Source organism: Somniosus microcephalus, chromosome 3, assembly GCF_052327205.1.
Source record: "Somniosus microcephalus isolate GS21.2 chromosome 3, FLI_Smic_1.0, whole genome shotgun sequence".
Classification (NCBI taxonomy): domain Eukaryota; kingdom Metazoa; phylum Chordata; class Chondrichthyes; order Squaliformes; family Somniosidae; genus Somniosus; species Somniosus microcephalus.
The window spans coordinates 279631747-279648806 of NC_140989.1; the positions used below are offsets into that span (position 1 = coordinate 279631747).

Consider the following 17060-nt stretch of genomic DNA (forward strand, 5'->3'; position numbering starts at 1 on the left):
TATCCAAATGTCCTGTTACTGTCTCCTTAATAATGGACTCCAAAATTTTACCTACCACAGATGTTAGGCTAACTGGTCTATAGTTTCCAGCCTTCTGTCTACTGCCCTTTTTAAATAAGGGTGTTACATTAGCAGTTTTCCAGTCTGCCGGGACCTTTGCCGAGTCCAGGGAGTTTTGGAAAATTATTACCAATGCATCCACAATCCCTACTGCCACTTCCCTCAAGACCCTAGGATGTAAGCCATCAGGTCCAGGTGATTTATCTGCCTTGAGTCCCATTATTTTACCGAGTACCACTTCCTTAGTGATTTTGATCGTGTTTAGCTCCTCCCCCCCTTTAGCCACCTGTTTATCCAGTGTTGGGATATTCTTAGTGTCTTCTACTGTAAAGACTGATACAAAATATTCATTCAGTGTTTTTGCCAGCTCCATATTTCCCACCATTAATTTCCCGCTCTCATCCTCTAAGGGACCAACATTTACTTTGGCCACCCTTTTTCGTTTTATATAACTATAAAAACTCTTACTATCTGTTTTTATATGTTTTGCTAATTTTAACTACCTTAAATCGAACAGAATTATGGTCGCTAGCACCAAAATGCTCCCCCACGGATGCACCTTCTACCTGCCCAGCTTCATTCCGCTCCCACGCGCCTTTCCCCAGGCGCGTCTGTCATCGCGGAGCTGATCCGACTGGCAGAGGCGGGGGACCCAATTGAAATCATTATCAGGTAGTTTACAGGCACTTCAATGCCTTTTTTCACTTTAAATTTCCCTGCACGGCCACAGGATTCACGCAGCTCGGGAACCACGTTTGTCAACCTGAGGCGGAGTTCCGTGGCCATTGCTCCAGCTGATTACTTGACAGCATCAAATATACAGTAAAAGCTCCCACCTGACAGATGATCATTTTCCTCAGGCAGAAGCTATTGCTCAGTCCATTTCCAGCACAGATTCTGCAGGCTGCAAGTCTTTCCAGCAAAGTCTCCATCCAGTGTCACCTCATTGGAAGAACTCTCTCACCATTGACAGATTGCTTCTGTCATCTCTACTTCACCTGCCATCTATTCCATCAACATGGGTGCCCTTTATACTGTCTCACCTTGGTCCTTAGAATCGGACCACAATGAACCCCAACACCAGCAGCACCAACATCAGCACCAACCTTCTCCGCAATCACCTAATTCTGCACAGGACTGAGTGCATCAGCACCCGAACACATTGCTGCCCGGGAGGCCAGGGATGGTCTCATCATAGCCAGATTTAGTTAACTTGACACTGTACACCCTGGCTGTCACATGATGTGCCAGGTTGGCACCACCCCACACCAACACCATAAAGCATCCCTACAATGACCAAGCCATTCCTTTCACAATCACCATTGCGGGGTGTACCGTTGTCTCACCATTTACTGCAACTCACTAAGACACTTCCAAAGGTGCACACAAATTTGTCCAAGACCGGAAAGTGTTGAAAATAACGATTTTTATGTTTGACAGCACATTAACAGAAACATTATATAAACATTGGATAAAACACACAAGTGCCTACCCTTGTGTGTTATATGTTTGTAGGATTGTACTAGGATGAGGGTGAATGTGAGGGGTGGCTAGTGGGATGGGGATGTGATAATGTAGATAGGGATGGGTGGAGGTGCAAGGTAAGTTGGTGTGAGTAAGGATGTGCAGGAGTAAGGGTAGGGAAGGCAGAGTGATGGGAATGTGATGAGAGGCACAGTAGGGTGCAGTTGAGTGTGGCTTTGTACTAATGTTTTGTGATCTAATGAGATCATTGAAAAGTTTGTGGCACTGCACCCAGGCCCTCCTGACCACATCCCTGCTTGTGCCCTCTGCAATCTGCAACTAGGCTGTCTTGGTATCCTGGGGAGGTCTCTTCCACCCATCGGAAGGGAAGAGGACCTCCCTGCGTGCTCTATAAGCATATGGAGGGAGTCAGCGGAGAACCTGGGTGCAGCCCTCTGCCTCTGTGCAGTCATTGTCAGTGTTTGCAGCACTCCAATGCTGTAGTGTACCGACAGCACTATGTTAGATTAAACTTCAAATCTAATGTGGCCATGGACCCTTTAAAGATCCCGGCTGAAAACACGTCATGAATGACGTCACCAGACCAGCTCCATCTAATTGGACCGGGTAACGTGCTGGGCAGGCTCAATAGGCCTCATTAAGGTAAGTTCATTTTCAACAGCGGGATGGAGCCACGGACACCGCCCGCACCGTACCTGCCCGAGTAGGCAAAATTCCAGCCAATGTCTCTTGTTCAGACTATGGAAATGCACGGTGGCATAGTGGTTAGCACTGTTGCCTCACAGCGCCAGGGACCCAGGTTCGAATCCGGCCTCGGGCGACTGTCTGTGTGGAGTTTGCACATTCTCCCCGTGTTTGCGTGGGTTTCCTCCGGGTGCTCCGGTTTCCTCCCACAGTCCAAAGATGTGCGGGTTAGGTTGATTGGCTATCATAAATTGACCCTTAGTGTTAGGGGGATTAAATACGTGGGGTTACGGGGATAGGGTGGGATATGTGTTGGTGTAGGGGTTACGGGGATCGGGTGGGATATGTGTCGGTGCAGGCTCGATGGGCCGAAATGGCCTCTATCTGCACTGTGGCATTTCTGTGATTCTGTGAGTGCCCCTTTCAGCTCGACTGAATAAGGGCAATCGACTTGCCCTGATGAGTACAGCTCCAACAACACAAGAAGCTTAACACCATCCAGGACAAAGCAGCCCACATGATTGGCACACCATCCACCACATTAAACATTCACTCCCTCCACCACCAGCATACCGTGGCTGCAGTGTGTACCATCTACAAGATGCACTGCAGCAACTCACCAAGGCTTCTTCGGCAGCACCTTCCAAACCCGTGACCTCTACCACCTAGAAGGACAAGGGCAGCAGGAGAATGGGAACACCACTGTTGTAGGAAAAATGATTCCTCAGAAACTAGACTTTGAGTAAGAGAGACAACTTTATTAAATGACAGAGCTCTGGGAGAAGCGTCTGCAACCACACGGTCTGCGAGAGCACCTTCTCCCCGATTGTAGTACGTGCCGAGCTTATATACAATTCCAAGAAGTTGGTTTTAGATCATTTACATTCATCCAATCAATTCGTTTATTAGCGCATATCGTTATTTTCCTCCAGTCAGGAGTTTACACACTTGTGTTGCCAATTCTGCCTCTTCAGGTCTTCGTTCCGTCTTGTTCCCCGGCGGAATGTGATTAGTTCGATAATAGGATACAAGTGATTAGTTCGATGATAGGATACCAGTGAACCTTGTTAGTCCTCAGTGATTCAATTAGTCCCAGTCAGGACATGAGATGAACTTTGTTCCAGCCATGCATAAGCGTGGCATGTCTCATTGTGCAGTGATTCAATTAGTCCCAGTCAGCGAATTTGTTGTTTGTGTCTTTTCCAGCAAAATCTTGTCCAGCAAAATGGTCTTTTCCAGCAAAATCTTGTCCAGCAAAATTTTATTCTAACAGTCCCTCCTCTTGGTCCTGGAGCACGATTCATTTGCTCCCAGATGACCATCCTCGGTCCCCCTTTCGTCGGTGCTTACAGCCACTGGCTTATGTCCGGGGTTTCGGTTGTTCCTTCGACAGTGTCGTATTGGTGTTCTTCGTCCCTTGGTAGCAGGTTGGTGTGTTCCTCCTTGATAGAGGCGATCGGCATCACGGTTTTCATAGCAGTTTGGCAACACAACTTTATAAGGCTCAGCGCACAACACATCAACATACAAATTACAACTATTATTATTATCCCTTGCATCATCCACGCTCCCCACCCGGTCTTCCCTAGCAACCAATCAAGCCATCCCCCTGTGCTTGTGGGTTGATGGAGCTTCTTTATTTCTTCTTGGATATGATTTGCTAGGCTTGTGATATTCTCGGAGCTATCTGGGACATATGTACAGCAGTCTGTCCCGATCAGGGCACAGGTGCCTCCTTGCGCCGCCAACAGATAATCTAGGGCTATCCTATTCTGTAAGGCGGTGGTCCGGATCGCCACCATTTCGGCACTCATTTCTCTCAGGGACTCAGCCGTATCGTTGGCTATTTGTTCGAGCACTGCTGCCATGTTTATGGATTCCCTTGCTATTTTTCCTGTTCCGTACCAGGGGAATGCTATAGCCCAGAATCTTTTGGTTTCCGTAATAGCTCTCTTAACACGCTTGGCTGGTTGCCATAACGACTGGTACCCGTAGTGGTGGGTTAGGGAGGATAAATAATGGATGTATGGTACTACGTATCCTATATAGCATGACCCAGTCCAGGTTCGTGGAAGCCATGGATACACCTTATATCCGCAAATGAAATAGGTATTATTATAGGCCTCAAATTTGTTCCAAAGTTGGTACATGATCCCAGGTATTCCCCTCCAGGGTAGATTGCTAGTCCGGTTTAGCACTTCGGATAAATTAAACGTTCCCACGTAGGGCCATTCTAGGGCACCTGGTGGTTTAGTACTGGTTTTGGTTAAAGTGTAATTATACTTGCACTTACTCCATCCAACCACTAACCCTATCTCGTCATAGTTTACCAAGCAGACTTCCCCCTCTGCATTGTTTAGTTTTCCCCCTGTGCTGACCAATAGCTCTTCTGGATACCTTCGATTATCGTACTGGGGATGAAACCATCCTTTAAAGTTCGTGGGGTTATACCCTGCCTGTTTCCACTCATGTTCCAGCTGACCTGGATTCAAGCTATTTTGGGTTTGTATGGTATCCTCCTTATTCCAGGTGGTATTAGAGTATAATAACCACCCTACCATCCCCTCTACCTTAAAGGGGATAGGCCTTAATGGGATTCCTCCCCCCGTATGGGAGGGCACATGGGTGCACACCCAGCAGGAGCTTTGGCCCATTTTTTTCGCATAGACGTATGACATATACAGAAAGGTATTTGCATGCAATCCTCTCTCTTTACGTAAATGGGGTACCGCGCTTCCCGTGACAATATAAAATAACGCCATTACCCATAATACTCTAAACATGATTAATATATCACTACAGTCCAGTCTTTACAGGAATTTTATGACAAAGGGTATGCAGATCACCTGTAAAACAGATTCAGAAAGTAGCCAGTCAGTCGTCTTTATATACTTTCAATTGTGTCCAATGCTTCCATACTCCTTTACCCCTTATGTCTAGACAGGCACAGGTATCCCCACTGATTATGATTTCATATGGCCCACTCCATTTTGGGGCGAACCCTGGTTTGCTGGGCAGAGTTTTCACCATGACTTTACTACCCGCTGAGGGAACATAAGCCGTCATTGTGAGCTCTTGTGCCCGATCCTTGTCCTCCTGATTATCACGGACATTCTTTCGCATCTCCTTTAATTGAGTGCTAAGTTCCAGAACGTATCGTTTTAGTCTATCTTTTAAAGGGCCTACATCGGCCCCACCTGTTGTGATGCCTTCTGGCAATTGCATCGCCCTTCCTGTCATCAATTCATAAGGGGTCAAGCCTGTCGTTCGGTTTTCAGTGGCTCGCAGCTTCATTAGGATAATGGGCAATACTTCAGTCCAGGTTTTCCCTGATGTCTGCATTGCCTTTGCCAATGCATTTTTAAGGGTTCAGTTCATTCGTTCCACCATGCCCGAACTTTGAGGGTGGTATGGGATGTGGAATTTTTGTTTAATTCCCATTAATTGGCATACCGTTTTTATGACACTCCCGGTAAAGTGGGTACCTTGATCAGAGTCCATTTGAATTGGTATTCCCCACCTGGGGATTACTTCTTCAGCTAAGACTCTGGCAACCGTCAAAGCGGTGCAATTTCGCGTGGGGAAAGCCTCTACCCAGCGGGTGAATTGGTCTATGACCACGAGGCAGTAGGTTTTGCCATGTGACGGTGGAAGGGGACCTGTGAAGTCTATTTGTATGTGCTCCCAGGGCCCTCGCGGCCTTGGTTGATGTCCCATTTTGACCTTTATGGGTCGTCCGGGGTTATACTGCACACAGGTGATACATCGATGGCAGTATCTCGCGATATCTCTTCCCATCCCCTTCCACCACCATTCTTTGCTGAGGCTTCCCATCATCGCTTCTCTCCCTGAGTGTACAAGCCCATGGTGGAGTTCTAATTGCATATTTTGAATGCACTTGGGGGCCATTACCCTGCTATCCTTTCGCCAGACATTATCGCTTCCCCGCTTTGCGCCTTGTTCTTCCCACGTACCTTTTTCGACGTCAGGGGTGTCCTCATGGAGTTCGTCAATACTTATCTCGCCCTCGGAGCTGCTCACAGTGGCTATTGGTACTTCTTCGATCCTTTCTTGCTCTAGCGCCCTTTGTGCTGCTTGGTCCGCAGCCTGGTTCCCCTGGTGATTTAACCAGTCCGGGCTAGTCCGGTCCGGTTCCCTCTGATATGCCTTAATCTTAATTACTGCTACCTGTTGGGGTTTGTCGCTAGCTTCTAGGAGGGCTTCTATCCTCAGCTGGTGTTTTATGGGATTGCCTCCCGTAGTAATGAATCCCCTCCTACCCCATGCAGTCATATAATCGTGGACCACCCCAAAGGCATACCTACTATCTGTGTAAATGTTCACGATTTTATTCTCTGACAACTCTAGTGCCCTGGTGAGAGCCACTAGCTCTGCTACTTGGGCCGATAGGCCTCCATCAATCCGTCCTGACTCTACGGTTTTTAATTCGCCATTAACCACCGCCCACCCCGTTCGGGGCAGCCCATCTATATACTTGCGTGAACCATCTACGTACAACGTCTCTTCCGCTGTCGCTAAAGGGGTGTCTTTTATCCTATCTTCTTCCAGGTTCATATCTACGTCCCCACAGTTGTGGGGCTCCCCAGTTCCCAGTATTCCTTCTGCCGGGTTCTCCCCCGTGTCTCTAACAATGGTTACTGCTTTACTCGGAGGGAGGAGGACGGCCTCCCACTTGACATGTCTCATGTTCGAGACGGATCTTAATTTCCCGGTATTCAGCATCTCTACCAGAGTGTGTTTAGTGTGCAATATAATGTTTCCTGTCATTACTATCGGCTCACTAACCTTTACTGCCCGAGCCGCACAATCCAATGCAGCTATGCACCGGGAGAGCCCTGTGACTACCGGTCCCTCCGCTGTGGAATAGTAGGCGACGGGCCTTCTTTTATCCCCATGATCCTGTGTAACTACTGCTGTGTAAAACCCTTCTTCATTGTTGCAATGTATGTGGAAGTCCTTACTCATATCTGGCAGTCCTAGCCCTGGGGCTGATACTAGCTCAGACTTTAGTTGAGTATAAGCTTCCTCTTGTTCCGATCCCCAATCTATCAGTTCCAACGCGGGTTTACCCCCTTTCACTAATCTTTGTATAGGTTCTGCTAATTTAGCGAAACCCGGGATAAAATTTCTACTGTAATTAAAGAGCCCCAGTACCTTCCTGACTCCGCGTACTGTTACGGGTCTCGGCATGCCCTGGACAGCGTGTTTCCTGTCCTGTGGCATTTCTTTAAGTCCTTGGGAGATTAGATGTCCCAGGTATAGGACCTGAGTTTTTCCTATCTGTGCTTTTTTTTAGGGCTTACCTTGAGGCCAGCCATCTCTAGGGCCCTTAGTACTAAATATAGGGTTGCCAGATGGTCTGCCTTCGTTTCCGAGGCTATTAGTATGTCGTCGACGTACTGCAAAATAGTGCTTCCTTTAGGTACTTCTATCTGTTTTAGGATATCACTCATGATGCGGTGAAAAATAGCTGGGCTATTGTGGAATCCCTGTGGCAATCGGGTCCATGTATATTGTTTATCCCCTACTGTGAATGCAAATTTCTTTTGTGATTCCTGTTGTGTATGTAACCTGTTCCACCTTAAGAGAGCTTAAGCCTGTTCCACCTTAAGAGATGTACTACTTTCTCAGGCTGCTGTAGACGTAATACCGGGGGTGAACACACCGGTATATAAGCACTGTGCAGTAATCTTGTATTCAGTATAGTCCCTACCTCCAACCAGTAAAGACCTGTTTTTATTGTTACTCATTAGTCTGTTTTAATTAACTAAATAATTCACAGACTTAACACTGGCGACGAGTCAGGTTCTTACCCTGCGGCAGTTATTCCACGGCGGTTGAAGAGAGGTTTTAAACCTCACCACTCACCACCCCACTGGAAGTGACAGGCATTAGGACCCTGAAGCCTCCATCAGCTTGTGAACCGGAGTAGAAGACAGGACTGGGGAAGAGAGAGGTATAGGGCGAGAGCGATCGGCAGATAAGGGCCGGGCCGCTTTCAAGTGCGAGGCGCAGCCGGGCCATCGATCGCATCCGCTGATAAGGGCCGCACTCGGGGGCTGAAGGGAGACGGCGTCGGGGGACGGGTGAAGACCGCCAAGCGCGGGAAAACCGCCATTTTGTGGGCGGAGGACGACGGCAAGAGCGGGAAGCCGCCATCTTTGATAACAAGTAAACAAAATAAAATCTGAGAAATTGCAAATCTACAATGCCTAAACACGGGAATATTAGCACCTTTGATAGTGACCTCGAAGATTGGGCCATATATGTTGAAAGAGTAAAAAATTATTGTAAGGCCAATAAAATTCGTGACCAAGATAAAGCTCTAACATTATTAAATTTAATGGGTGCGAAGACATACGGGCAATTGAAACACCTGTTATCACCAGATGAACCGGCGGATAAGACGTTCGATGAGATTGTTACTGTCCTGAAAGATCATCTAAACCCCACGCCGCTGATGCTAGCGGAACGATTTAAATTTTACGACAGAAGGCAGCTACAGCATGAAAGCAATGCTGAATATTTGCTGGAATTGCGTAAATTAGCGAAATATTGCCAGTTTGGAACGGGACTGACAGAGGCACTTCGAGACAAATTTGTGTGTGGTTTATTTAAACAGGATACACAAAAGCGACTGCTCGAGGAGAATGAGCTGACGCTTGAGAAGGCGGTCACTATGGCAGCAGCACACGAAGCCGCAGCGAGAGGCACGGCAGTAATGCAGCTACGGTCACCGGAGCTCAGTGCACACAAATTGGGTGTGAGTTCTGGCAAATGTTATCGTTGTGGAAAGACAACGCATGATCAGAACCAGTGTTGGTTTAAAAACCAAGAATGTAGAACTTGTGGTAGGCTTGGACATATAGCTAGAGTATGCAGGTCAGCGAAGAAGACCAGCAACAAGAAGTCACCGCAAGGGAAATACGCAAAGGTACACAAGGTGGCCGAACAGGAGTCCGATTCAGACGCAAGCAGTATTGAACTGGCTAGCTTAAGGGTACTCAACGTTGGTAAGGGTGCAGACCTCCAGACAATTTGGGTTACTCTTCAGATAGAAGGAGTCCAAGTAAAAATGGAATTGGACACTGGATCGGCATTGTCGGTCATGAATAAGAAAGATTACAGAAGGTTATTCCAACATATTCCCCTACAGGATACGGAGATTATATTGACAACCTACACGGGGCAGAGAGTGTACCCCATCGGGACAATAAAGGTTGCAGTGGCCAACAAGGGCGAAGGAAGTCAAATAATGGACTTATATGTGCTACCGGAGGGAGGTCCACCACTACTAGGCCGGGAGTGGTTTAGAAACATAAATATGGACTGGCATTCGCTGAAAGCCATAAAGAGTGAGAACTCGGTGCAGATAATCAGCCCAGACTCTAGAACTGATGATGGTAAGACCAACCCATGTGCAAAAGACAAAGTTTCAGCACAGAATTCCACTGAGCAACAACAACATAGTTTAACAGAGAATTCTGAGTCTGTCAAGTCTACTGATATGCACATTTTTGAGGGACACTGGGCTCGAACTCAACTCCATTTCAAACTACAACAGCAATTAGAACAAATGATTCGCCGTTTTGAGCAAGAGATGAATGAAATAAAAAAGTTCTTTGTTACAGAGTGGGAGAATCTGGAAAGTCAACAGAAGCAACTGATGGAGAAAATGGAGCAGGAGCACACCAACCATCTGCGTGAGGAGGCCGAACGAATCAAAGCTGATTCAGGTTCTGAAGGTGCGTGCCATAATCTGGTGTCAGAAGAGTTAACGGTCAGCCAACTCCTTCATATGCTGAGGGACAAGACTCTGAAATGGGAAAAACTTGAACACGAGCTGCGATCTTCAAAGGAAAAGGGTTCGGAGCTCTCAAAAGTCATTGAGATGGCTGATGTGACGACACAGACTGAAACGACTGCAACAGAGCAGCCATTGGATGCCAAAAGTACGCTGACTCACGTCAATGTAGAACAACAGACCGCTGAAACAGCTGCTCCGGTAGAGGGATTGCATAGTCCGATCAATCAATCTCCAAAGGAAGTTGAAGTATTAAAATCACAAATGAGGTCACTAGTAAACGACTTGCTGAAAGCCCAGAAAAAGCTGGATGCAGAGGTACACATGAAGAAGTCTCTTCAGGAAAGATGTCTGGATTTGGAACAAGAGCTGGCTAACGTCCAGCTGGGTATGGAGGAAATAGACGACCCTCTCACTGGTCTAGCTCAGGACGACACCGAATATTACCATGACCTGGTGGACGACACCGAATATTACGATGTCCTGTCCTGCCCAGCTTGTAACTTCGACTCCCAAAGTGCAGAAATCATGGAGGAGCACCAAAAGTCTACGGAACATCGGGAGAAGCTGGCTCTACGACGGAAACAGGAGGAAGAGAAGGAGGAACTGCGCATGCAGCTGGCAGCTGTGGCAGCTGACAATGGAGCCCAGAGAGTCTCCAAGAAGCAGAAAAGGAAAAGTAAAAACAGAAGATGACCCATCTGAACCATTATCACCTCTACCAGATCACACACGTGGTCCCTCCGAACGGAGCCAAATCAGTTCGGAAGTTCAAGCTGTTAAATCCATGAAAGGACTATTGAATGAGTAACGTGAACCGACTACACCACAGAGATTGAATCTGTGAACTGTTTTCCGCAGAGACTGAATCTGTGACATGTTACGTTAAACATGAAGTTATATATGTATATATGTTATTACGTTATGTTAAATGGGGGGGATGACTATAAAGCTAAGAAGGGAGGAGTGTTGTGTATGTAACCTGTTCCACCTTAAGAGAGCTTAAGCCTGTTCCACCTTAAGAGATGTACTACTTTCTCAGGCTGCTGTAGACGTAATACCGGGGGTGAACACACCGGTATATAAGCACTGTGCAGTAATCTTGTATTCAGTATAGTCCCTACCTCCAACCAGTAAAGACCTGTTTTTATTGTTACTCATTAGTCTGTTTTAATTAACTAAATAATTCACAGACTTAACAATTCCGGATCTAATGGGAGTGCCCAGAATCCGTTAGCTGTGTCTAAAACGGTGAATATCTTCTGTTCAGGGGATAGCCCATTCAAAATTGTTGAGGGGCTGGCAACGATGGGGTGTAATTTAGGAGTGACCCTGTTGAGGGCCGTATAGTCTATAGTCAACCTATAGCTCCCACCAGGTTTCTCTACTGGCCATGTGGGGGAATTAGTAGTGCTCGTGGTTTCCCTCAGGATACCCCTTTCTACTAGCCCCTTCACTATGCCCATGACTGCCTTCCTGGCCTCCGCCTTTATTGGGTACTGGCGGTGGGATTAGCCAATGTCCCGCCCCGACTCACAGGAGCCATCTCGACTATTTCAACGTCCCCCTCGCCTGCAGGGGCTGTTGGTTCTGCACTGTAATATGGAGGAAGGGAGGTGGTGTCTGGACAAGTCCCCATTTGCCCCCCCTCGTATACCTTACACTCTAATTCCTTTATAATCTTTGCTTGACATTTCGCCTTTGTCTCTAGTTCCGTAACCACCTGTACTTTGTCTTGTGCCACTTTCTTTATTACGTTTACTTGTTCAATGAGTCCTGCTAATTGGTGTACTAATAACACTCCTGCCTTCTTGGTTTTATCCTTTGTCTGTTTAGTCAACCAGCTTCTCTGGAGTTCTAAAGTCTGTGACACATCCCAACCGTCTTTCTGCATCTTCTTAATTAACGACTGTCGGTTTGTCATATGAGAATATGTGAGGGAGCCCGAAGGTCCCCTCTTAACTTCCTCACCTGACATCGCCGCTGCTTCACCGATCGTTTCTTCGTGTCTGGAGATCTGCTCCTTAGAGAGCCCCCCTATTCTTTCCTTCCGAGAATACCCGAGCTTCTTGTCGCACTCTATGCCAGCGTTCTCAGAGGTCCAGGTTTGTCTTTCTCTCAAAACTGCCCGGACGTGTAACGCTTGCTTGTTGGACGGGGTTTCTACCCCTCCCCGGTGTCTGTTTGCCTGATCAGGGTCCTACAACACCGACACTAATAATCTCCTAGTTCACTTAGCAACATGATATAATGCAGAAAAATGTTAACCGTACTCGACTAGTATCACGACTTTAGAACACCTTGGAGTCTCGGCACCTACTTCATGGTCCTGGCCTTCGCGTGGGGCATTTGCCCTCTTAACAACCGGCCTGAGGCTAGGTGTCTGAGACAAGTGTCCTCCTGGTCCGAGGTTTTTCTTAGTTACTATTACACAAATACAAATACACAAATACAAATACACAAATACAAATCAAGTAGTGTCTCTTACCCACTCAGTCTGTATCCCAGATTCGTTTTGGTGCCGCTTCGCCATTCAGTCACCTTGTCAAGTGTCTCTGATTTATGGGCGGTCAAAAATCTGACTACTCACCCTGGTCACTGATTCGAACGACTGTTCAGCTCCGTGGCACCCTGCTCGCAGCGCCAATTTGTTGTAGGAAAAATGATTCCTCGGAAACTAGACTTTGAGTAAGAAAGACAACTTTATTAAATGACAGAGCTCTGGGAGAAGCGTCTGCAACCACGCGGTCTGCGAGGGCACCTTCTCCCTGATTGTAGTACGTGCCGAGCTTATATACAATTCCAAGAAGTTGGTTTTAGATCATTTACATTCATCCAATCAATTCGTTTATTAGCGCATATCGTTATTTTCCTCCAGTCAGGAGTTTACACACTTGTGTTGCCAATTCTGCCTCTTCAGGTCTTCGTTCCATCTTGTTCCCCGGCGGAATGTGATTAGTTCGATGATAGGATACCAGTGAACCTTGTTAGTCCTCAGTGATTCAATTAGTCCCAGTCAGGACACGAGATGAACTTTGTTCCAGCCATGCGTAAGCGTGGCATGTCTCATTGTGCAGTGATTCAATTAGTCCCAGTCGGCGAATTTGTTGTTTGTGTCTTTTCCAGCAAAATCTTGTCCAGCAAAATGGTCTTTTCCAGCAAAATCTTGTCCAGCAAAATTTTATTCTAACACCACCACCTCCTCCAAGTCAAACACCATCCTGACTTGGAAATATATTGCCGTTCCTACATCGTCGCTGGGTCAAAATCCTGGAACTCCCTCCCTAACCGCACTGTGGGAGTACCTTCACCACACAGACTGCAGCAGTTCAAGGCAGCAGCTCACCACCACCTTCTCAAAGGCAATTAATAATGGGCAATAAATGCTGGCCTTGCCAGCGATGCCCACATCACAGGAATGAAGAGAGACTTATGATGCTTACCAGTTGAGGTGTGAAGACAGATTATTCCTCTTGCTATTTGGTTTGTAATCGGGTGAATTTGTTTTCATTAAGATGGGGGATATTAATGCTGGGGAATGGAAATTTTTCCAACTAGTATCAGAACCAAGTGCTCTGAAGTTGCATAAAGTCCTCTCTGCATTGCCCCAAAAATGTGTCTTAACCAACACCTCTCAATATGCTCCACTGTACTACTCGGATATTTCTATTCACACCAGCATTCGTTGTGACTTCTCCAGCACCAAGGGAAGGATGGTTTTATATTGTAAAAATTGGACTGAAATTACCCAAATGTATTTTAATTCGAAATCTTACCATGAGAAAGCACAAAATTCTCATCTTAGATCCCAATTTTCATTGCAAAAATTCCCCAATATTTTTCAACAAAATTAACTGGAATCTTTGCCCATTCCATATCTTACAATTCTCATTTACTCTGAATATGATAAAGCATGAACATACTGAAGGGGGATTCTCAAAGAATTAAAATTACTTCACTTTGTGTCTCAAATAAATAATACCCGCCCATAAAGTACAACAAATTGTGACTTTAAAAAAAAAAAATTCTCAATGTTGACTGAAACCAAGGAAACAGGAATGGTAGCAAAATCAGGACAAGTGACCGGGATCTCCATGATTTATAAAATGAAATTTAAAAAACTTCACTGAAATTGTAAATGTGGCAAGCAGTCTTGGAAACAGAACACAATATCCAAATGTCCAAGGGTTGAGCATCAGCTCAGTGCATGCTGCCTGTGCTACATCCCTATACCCGTTTCAACCAATTCCTCTCATCGTTCAACACCCCATTATTGGTTCAATTTCAAATAGGTGGTTCTGCAAGGTTAGAGCCCAAACTTCAGAATGTTTTCAGGGATAGGTTATACTCTGTGTGGCTAATAATCTGTAATTCCTAACAAAAACAAATTGCACAAACATTGAAGAAATGTCCACAACATTTCAGAAAATCACCAAAACATAATGAGTAGTTTTAATCTTTATTTAAGTTAAATATTTTACTTTGAGGGAAATAGTTAATTCGTTCCATATCTAACAACATGTGATGACAGATTTTAAAGAGGAACTGGATGGTCACTGAAATGACATTTTGAGATCTTGGCTTTTGGAAATGCGTGTAGCAATCAGGCATCTACAATCTTTTAGCTCCCAGTCTCTCATTGGCACTGGGTAGCAGGCTGTTTATCTCAATCATATTAAAAAAGGCTTATACAACAACAGAAGTAAATTGATTTTTAAATCAATTTTTAAATCACTAATTTATTAATAGACAGAGGGACCAGGAACAGAAATATCAAAAATGGTACATTTCTAGCAAGGCATGTAAAATCTGCCGTATGAATTATGGTCACTTCCTTGGCAAAAAAATCTAGTGTAAATGTTACCACCACACGTCTTGCGTCCAAGTACAAGGGAGCGACTTACACACAATGAATAAAATGTTGTGAAAACAGATTATTCACTTAACAGGAAATGAGTTTACGTAAAGCCTGTTAACCTTAAAAGATTAGCTATTAAAATACTTCACAGACGGTTCTGATTATGTGATCCAAAAGGCTTTTTACTGGCAGTGAGTCCTATGAGGTTTAATCAGTAGCCAGTTCATCAGTGCCACAATAAAATGGTTGGGGGCGACCTGCGGTGAGTGAGGGCATTTCGCTTCCTTTGGGCTTTGACGCACTAGATATTGAAAAACAAACTTCCACACTCCTAAATATCCGTCAATGCTGGAAATCTGAGACAGAAACAGAAAATGCTGCCAACAAACAGCGGGTCCATCAGCATCTGCACAGAAAATGTCAGTTAACGTTTCAGATATAGTCCTGTCGTCAGAAATAAAAGTGGCGTGCTTCTGCATGAAGGCAACGCACAGACATGGAACCAGCTCAGTGCGTTCACTGGGCCAGAAAAGGAGGCAAATCACAAGATCCACATGCGTTTCCACTGCTGTCTGTCCTGCTGAGGCTGGGTGGCTTATATTGGGAGAATTTCCTGCCTGATCTTGATAGTGCTCCATCAAGTTAAATGCACCTAAAAAAATTTTAACGTAGATTTCATCCGACTGCTGCTGGCTGCCACTGATCAGAGGGTTCTCTGATAACAGTGGGGTTTCTTTTCCATTAATGTTCTTCTCCTACCCTCCTGAAGGAGGTGACATGTTGGGATACAGCTCCATGGCTATCGGTCACCCTGCACTACATCATCCAGGTGGCCATTTTTCATGCGAATGTCGGCAGGCTGTTTGGCGCCATCACGGCCACTGGATACAATCAGGAATGGTTGTAACTTTTTTTACTCCCTGACCAAGGGCTCTCTGTCCAAGCTGAGATTTGGTCACTCAGCACAAGCCAAGGATGGTACCTGGTCAGATGCACCTCGACACTACTTTGTGCACTTCTGGCCAGTGACACACCTGGACACTACTGTGTGCACTTCTGGCCAGTGACACACCTGGATACTACTGTGTGCAGTTGTGGCCAGTGACACACCTGGACACTACTGTGTGCAGTTCTGGCCAGTGACACACCTCGACACTACTGTGTGCACTTCTGGTCAGAGACGCACCTCGACACTACTGTGTGCACTTCTGGTCAGTGATGCACCTCGACACTACTGTGTGCACTTCTGGTCAGTGATAAACCTCGACACTACTGTGAGCACTTCTGGTCAGAGACACACCTGGACACTACTGTGTGCACTTCTGGTCAGAGGCACACCTGGACACTACTGTGTGCAGTTCTGGTCAGAGGCACACCGCGACACTACTGTGTGCACTTCTGGTCAGAGACACACCTGGACACTACTGTGTGCAGTTCTGGTCAGAGGCACACCTCGACACTACTGTGTGCACTTCTGGTCAGAGACACACCTGGACACTACTGTGTGCACTTCTGGCCAGTGACACACCTCGACACTACTGTGTGCACTTCTGGTCAGAGACACACCTGGACACTACTGTGTGCACTTCTGGTCAGAGACACACCTGGACACTACTGTGTGCAGTTGTGGCCAGTGACACACCTGGACACTACTGTGTGCAGTTCTAGCCAGTGACACACCTCGACACTACTGTGTGCACTTCTGGTCAGTGACAAACCTCGACACTACTGTGAGCACTTCTGGTCAGAGACACATCTGGACACTACTGTATGCACTTCTGGTCAGTGACACACCTGGACACTACTGTGTGCACATCTGGTCAGTGACACACCTTGACATTACTGTGTGCACGTCTGGTCAGTGACACACCTCAACACTACTGTGTGCAGTTCTGGTCAGACACACCTGGACACTACTGTGTGCACTTCTGGTCAGTGACACACCTCAACACTACTGTGTGCACTTCTGGTCAGAGACACACTTGGACACTACTGTGTGCACTTCTGGTCAGAGACACACCTGGACACTACTGTGTGCAGTTCTGGTCAGAGGCACATCTCGACACTACTGTGTGCACTTCTGGTCAGAGACACACCTAGACACTACTGTGTGCAGTTCTGGTCAGAGACACACCTCGACACTACTGT

General features: G+C 46.3%; 1 pseudogene; it reads left to right on the forward strand.

Moving 5' to 3' along the window:
* The window catches only part of LOC147121996 (uncharacterized), a 133528-nt pseudogene that overhangs the window by 113593 nt on the left and 2875 nt on the right, over positions 1-17060 (forward strand).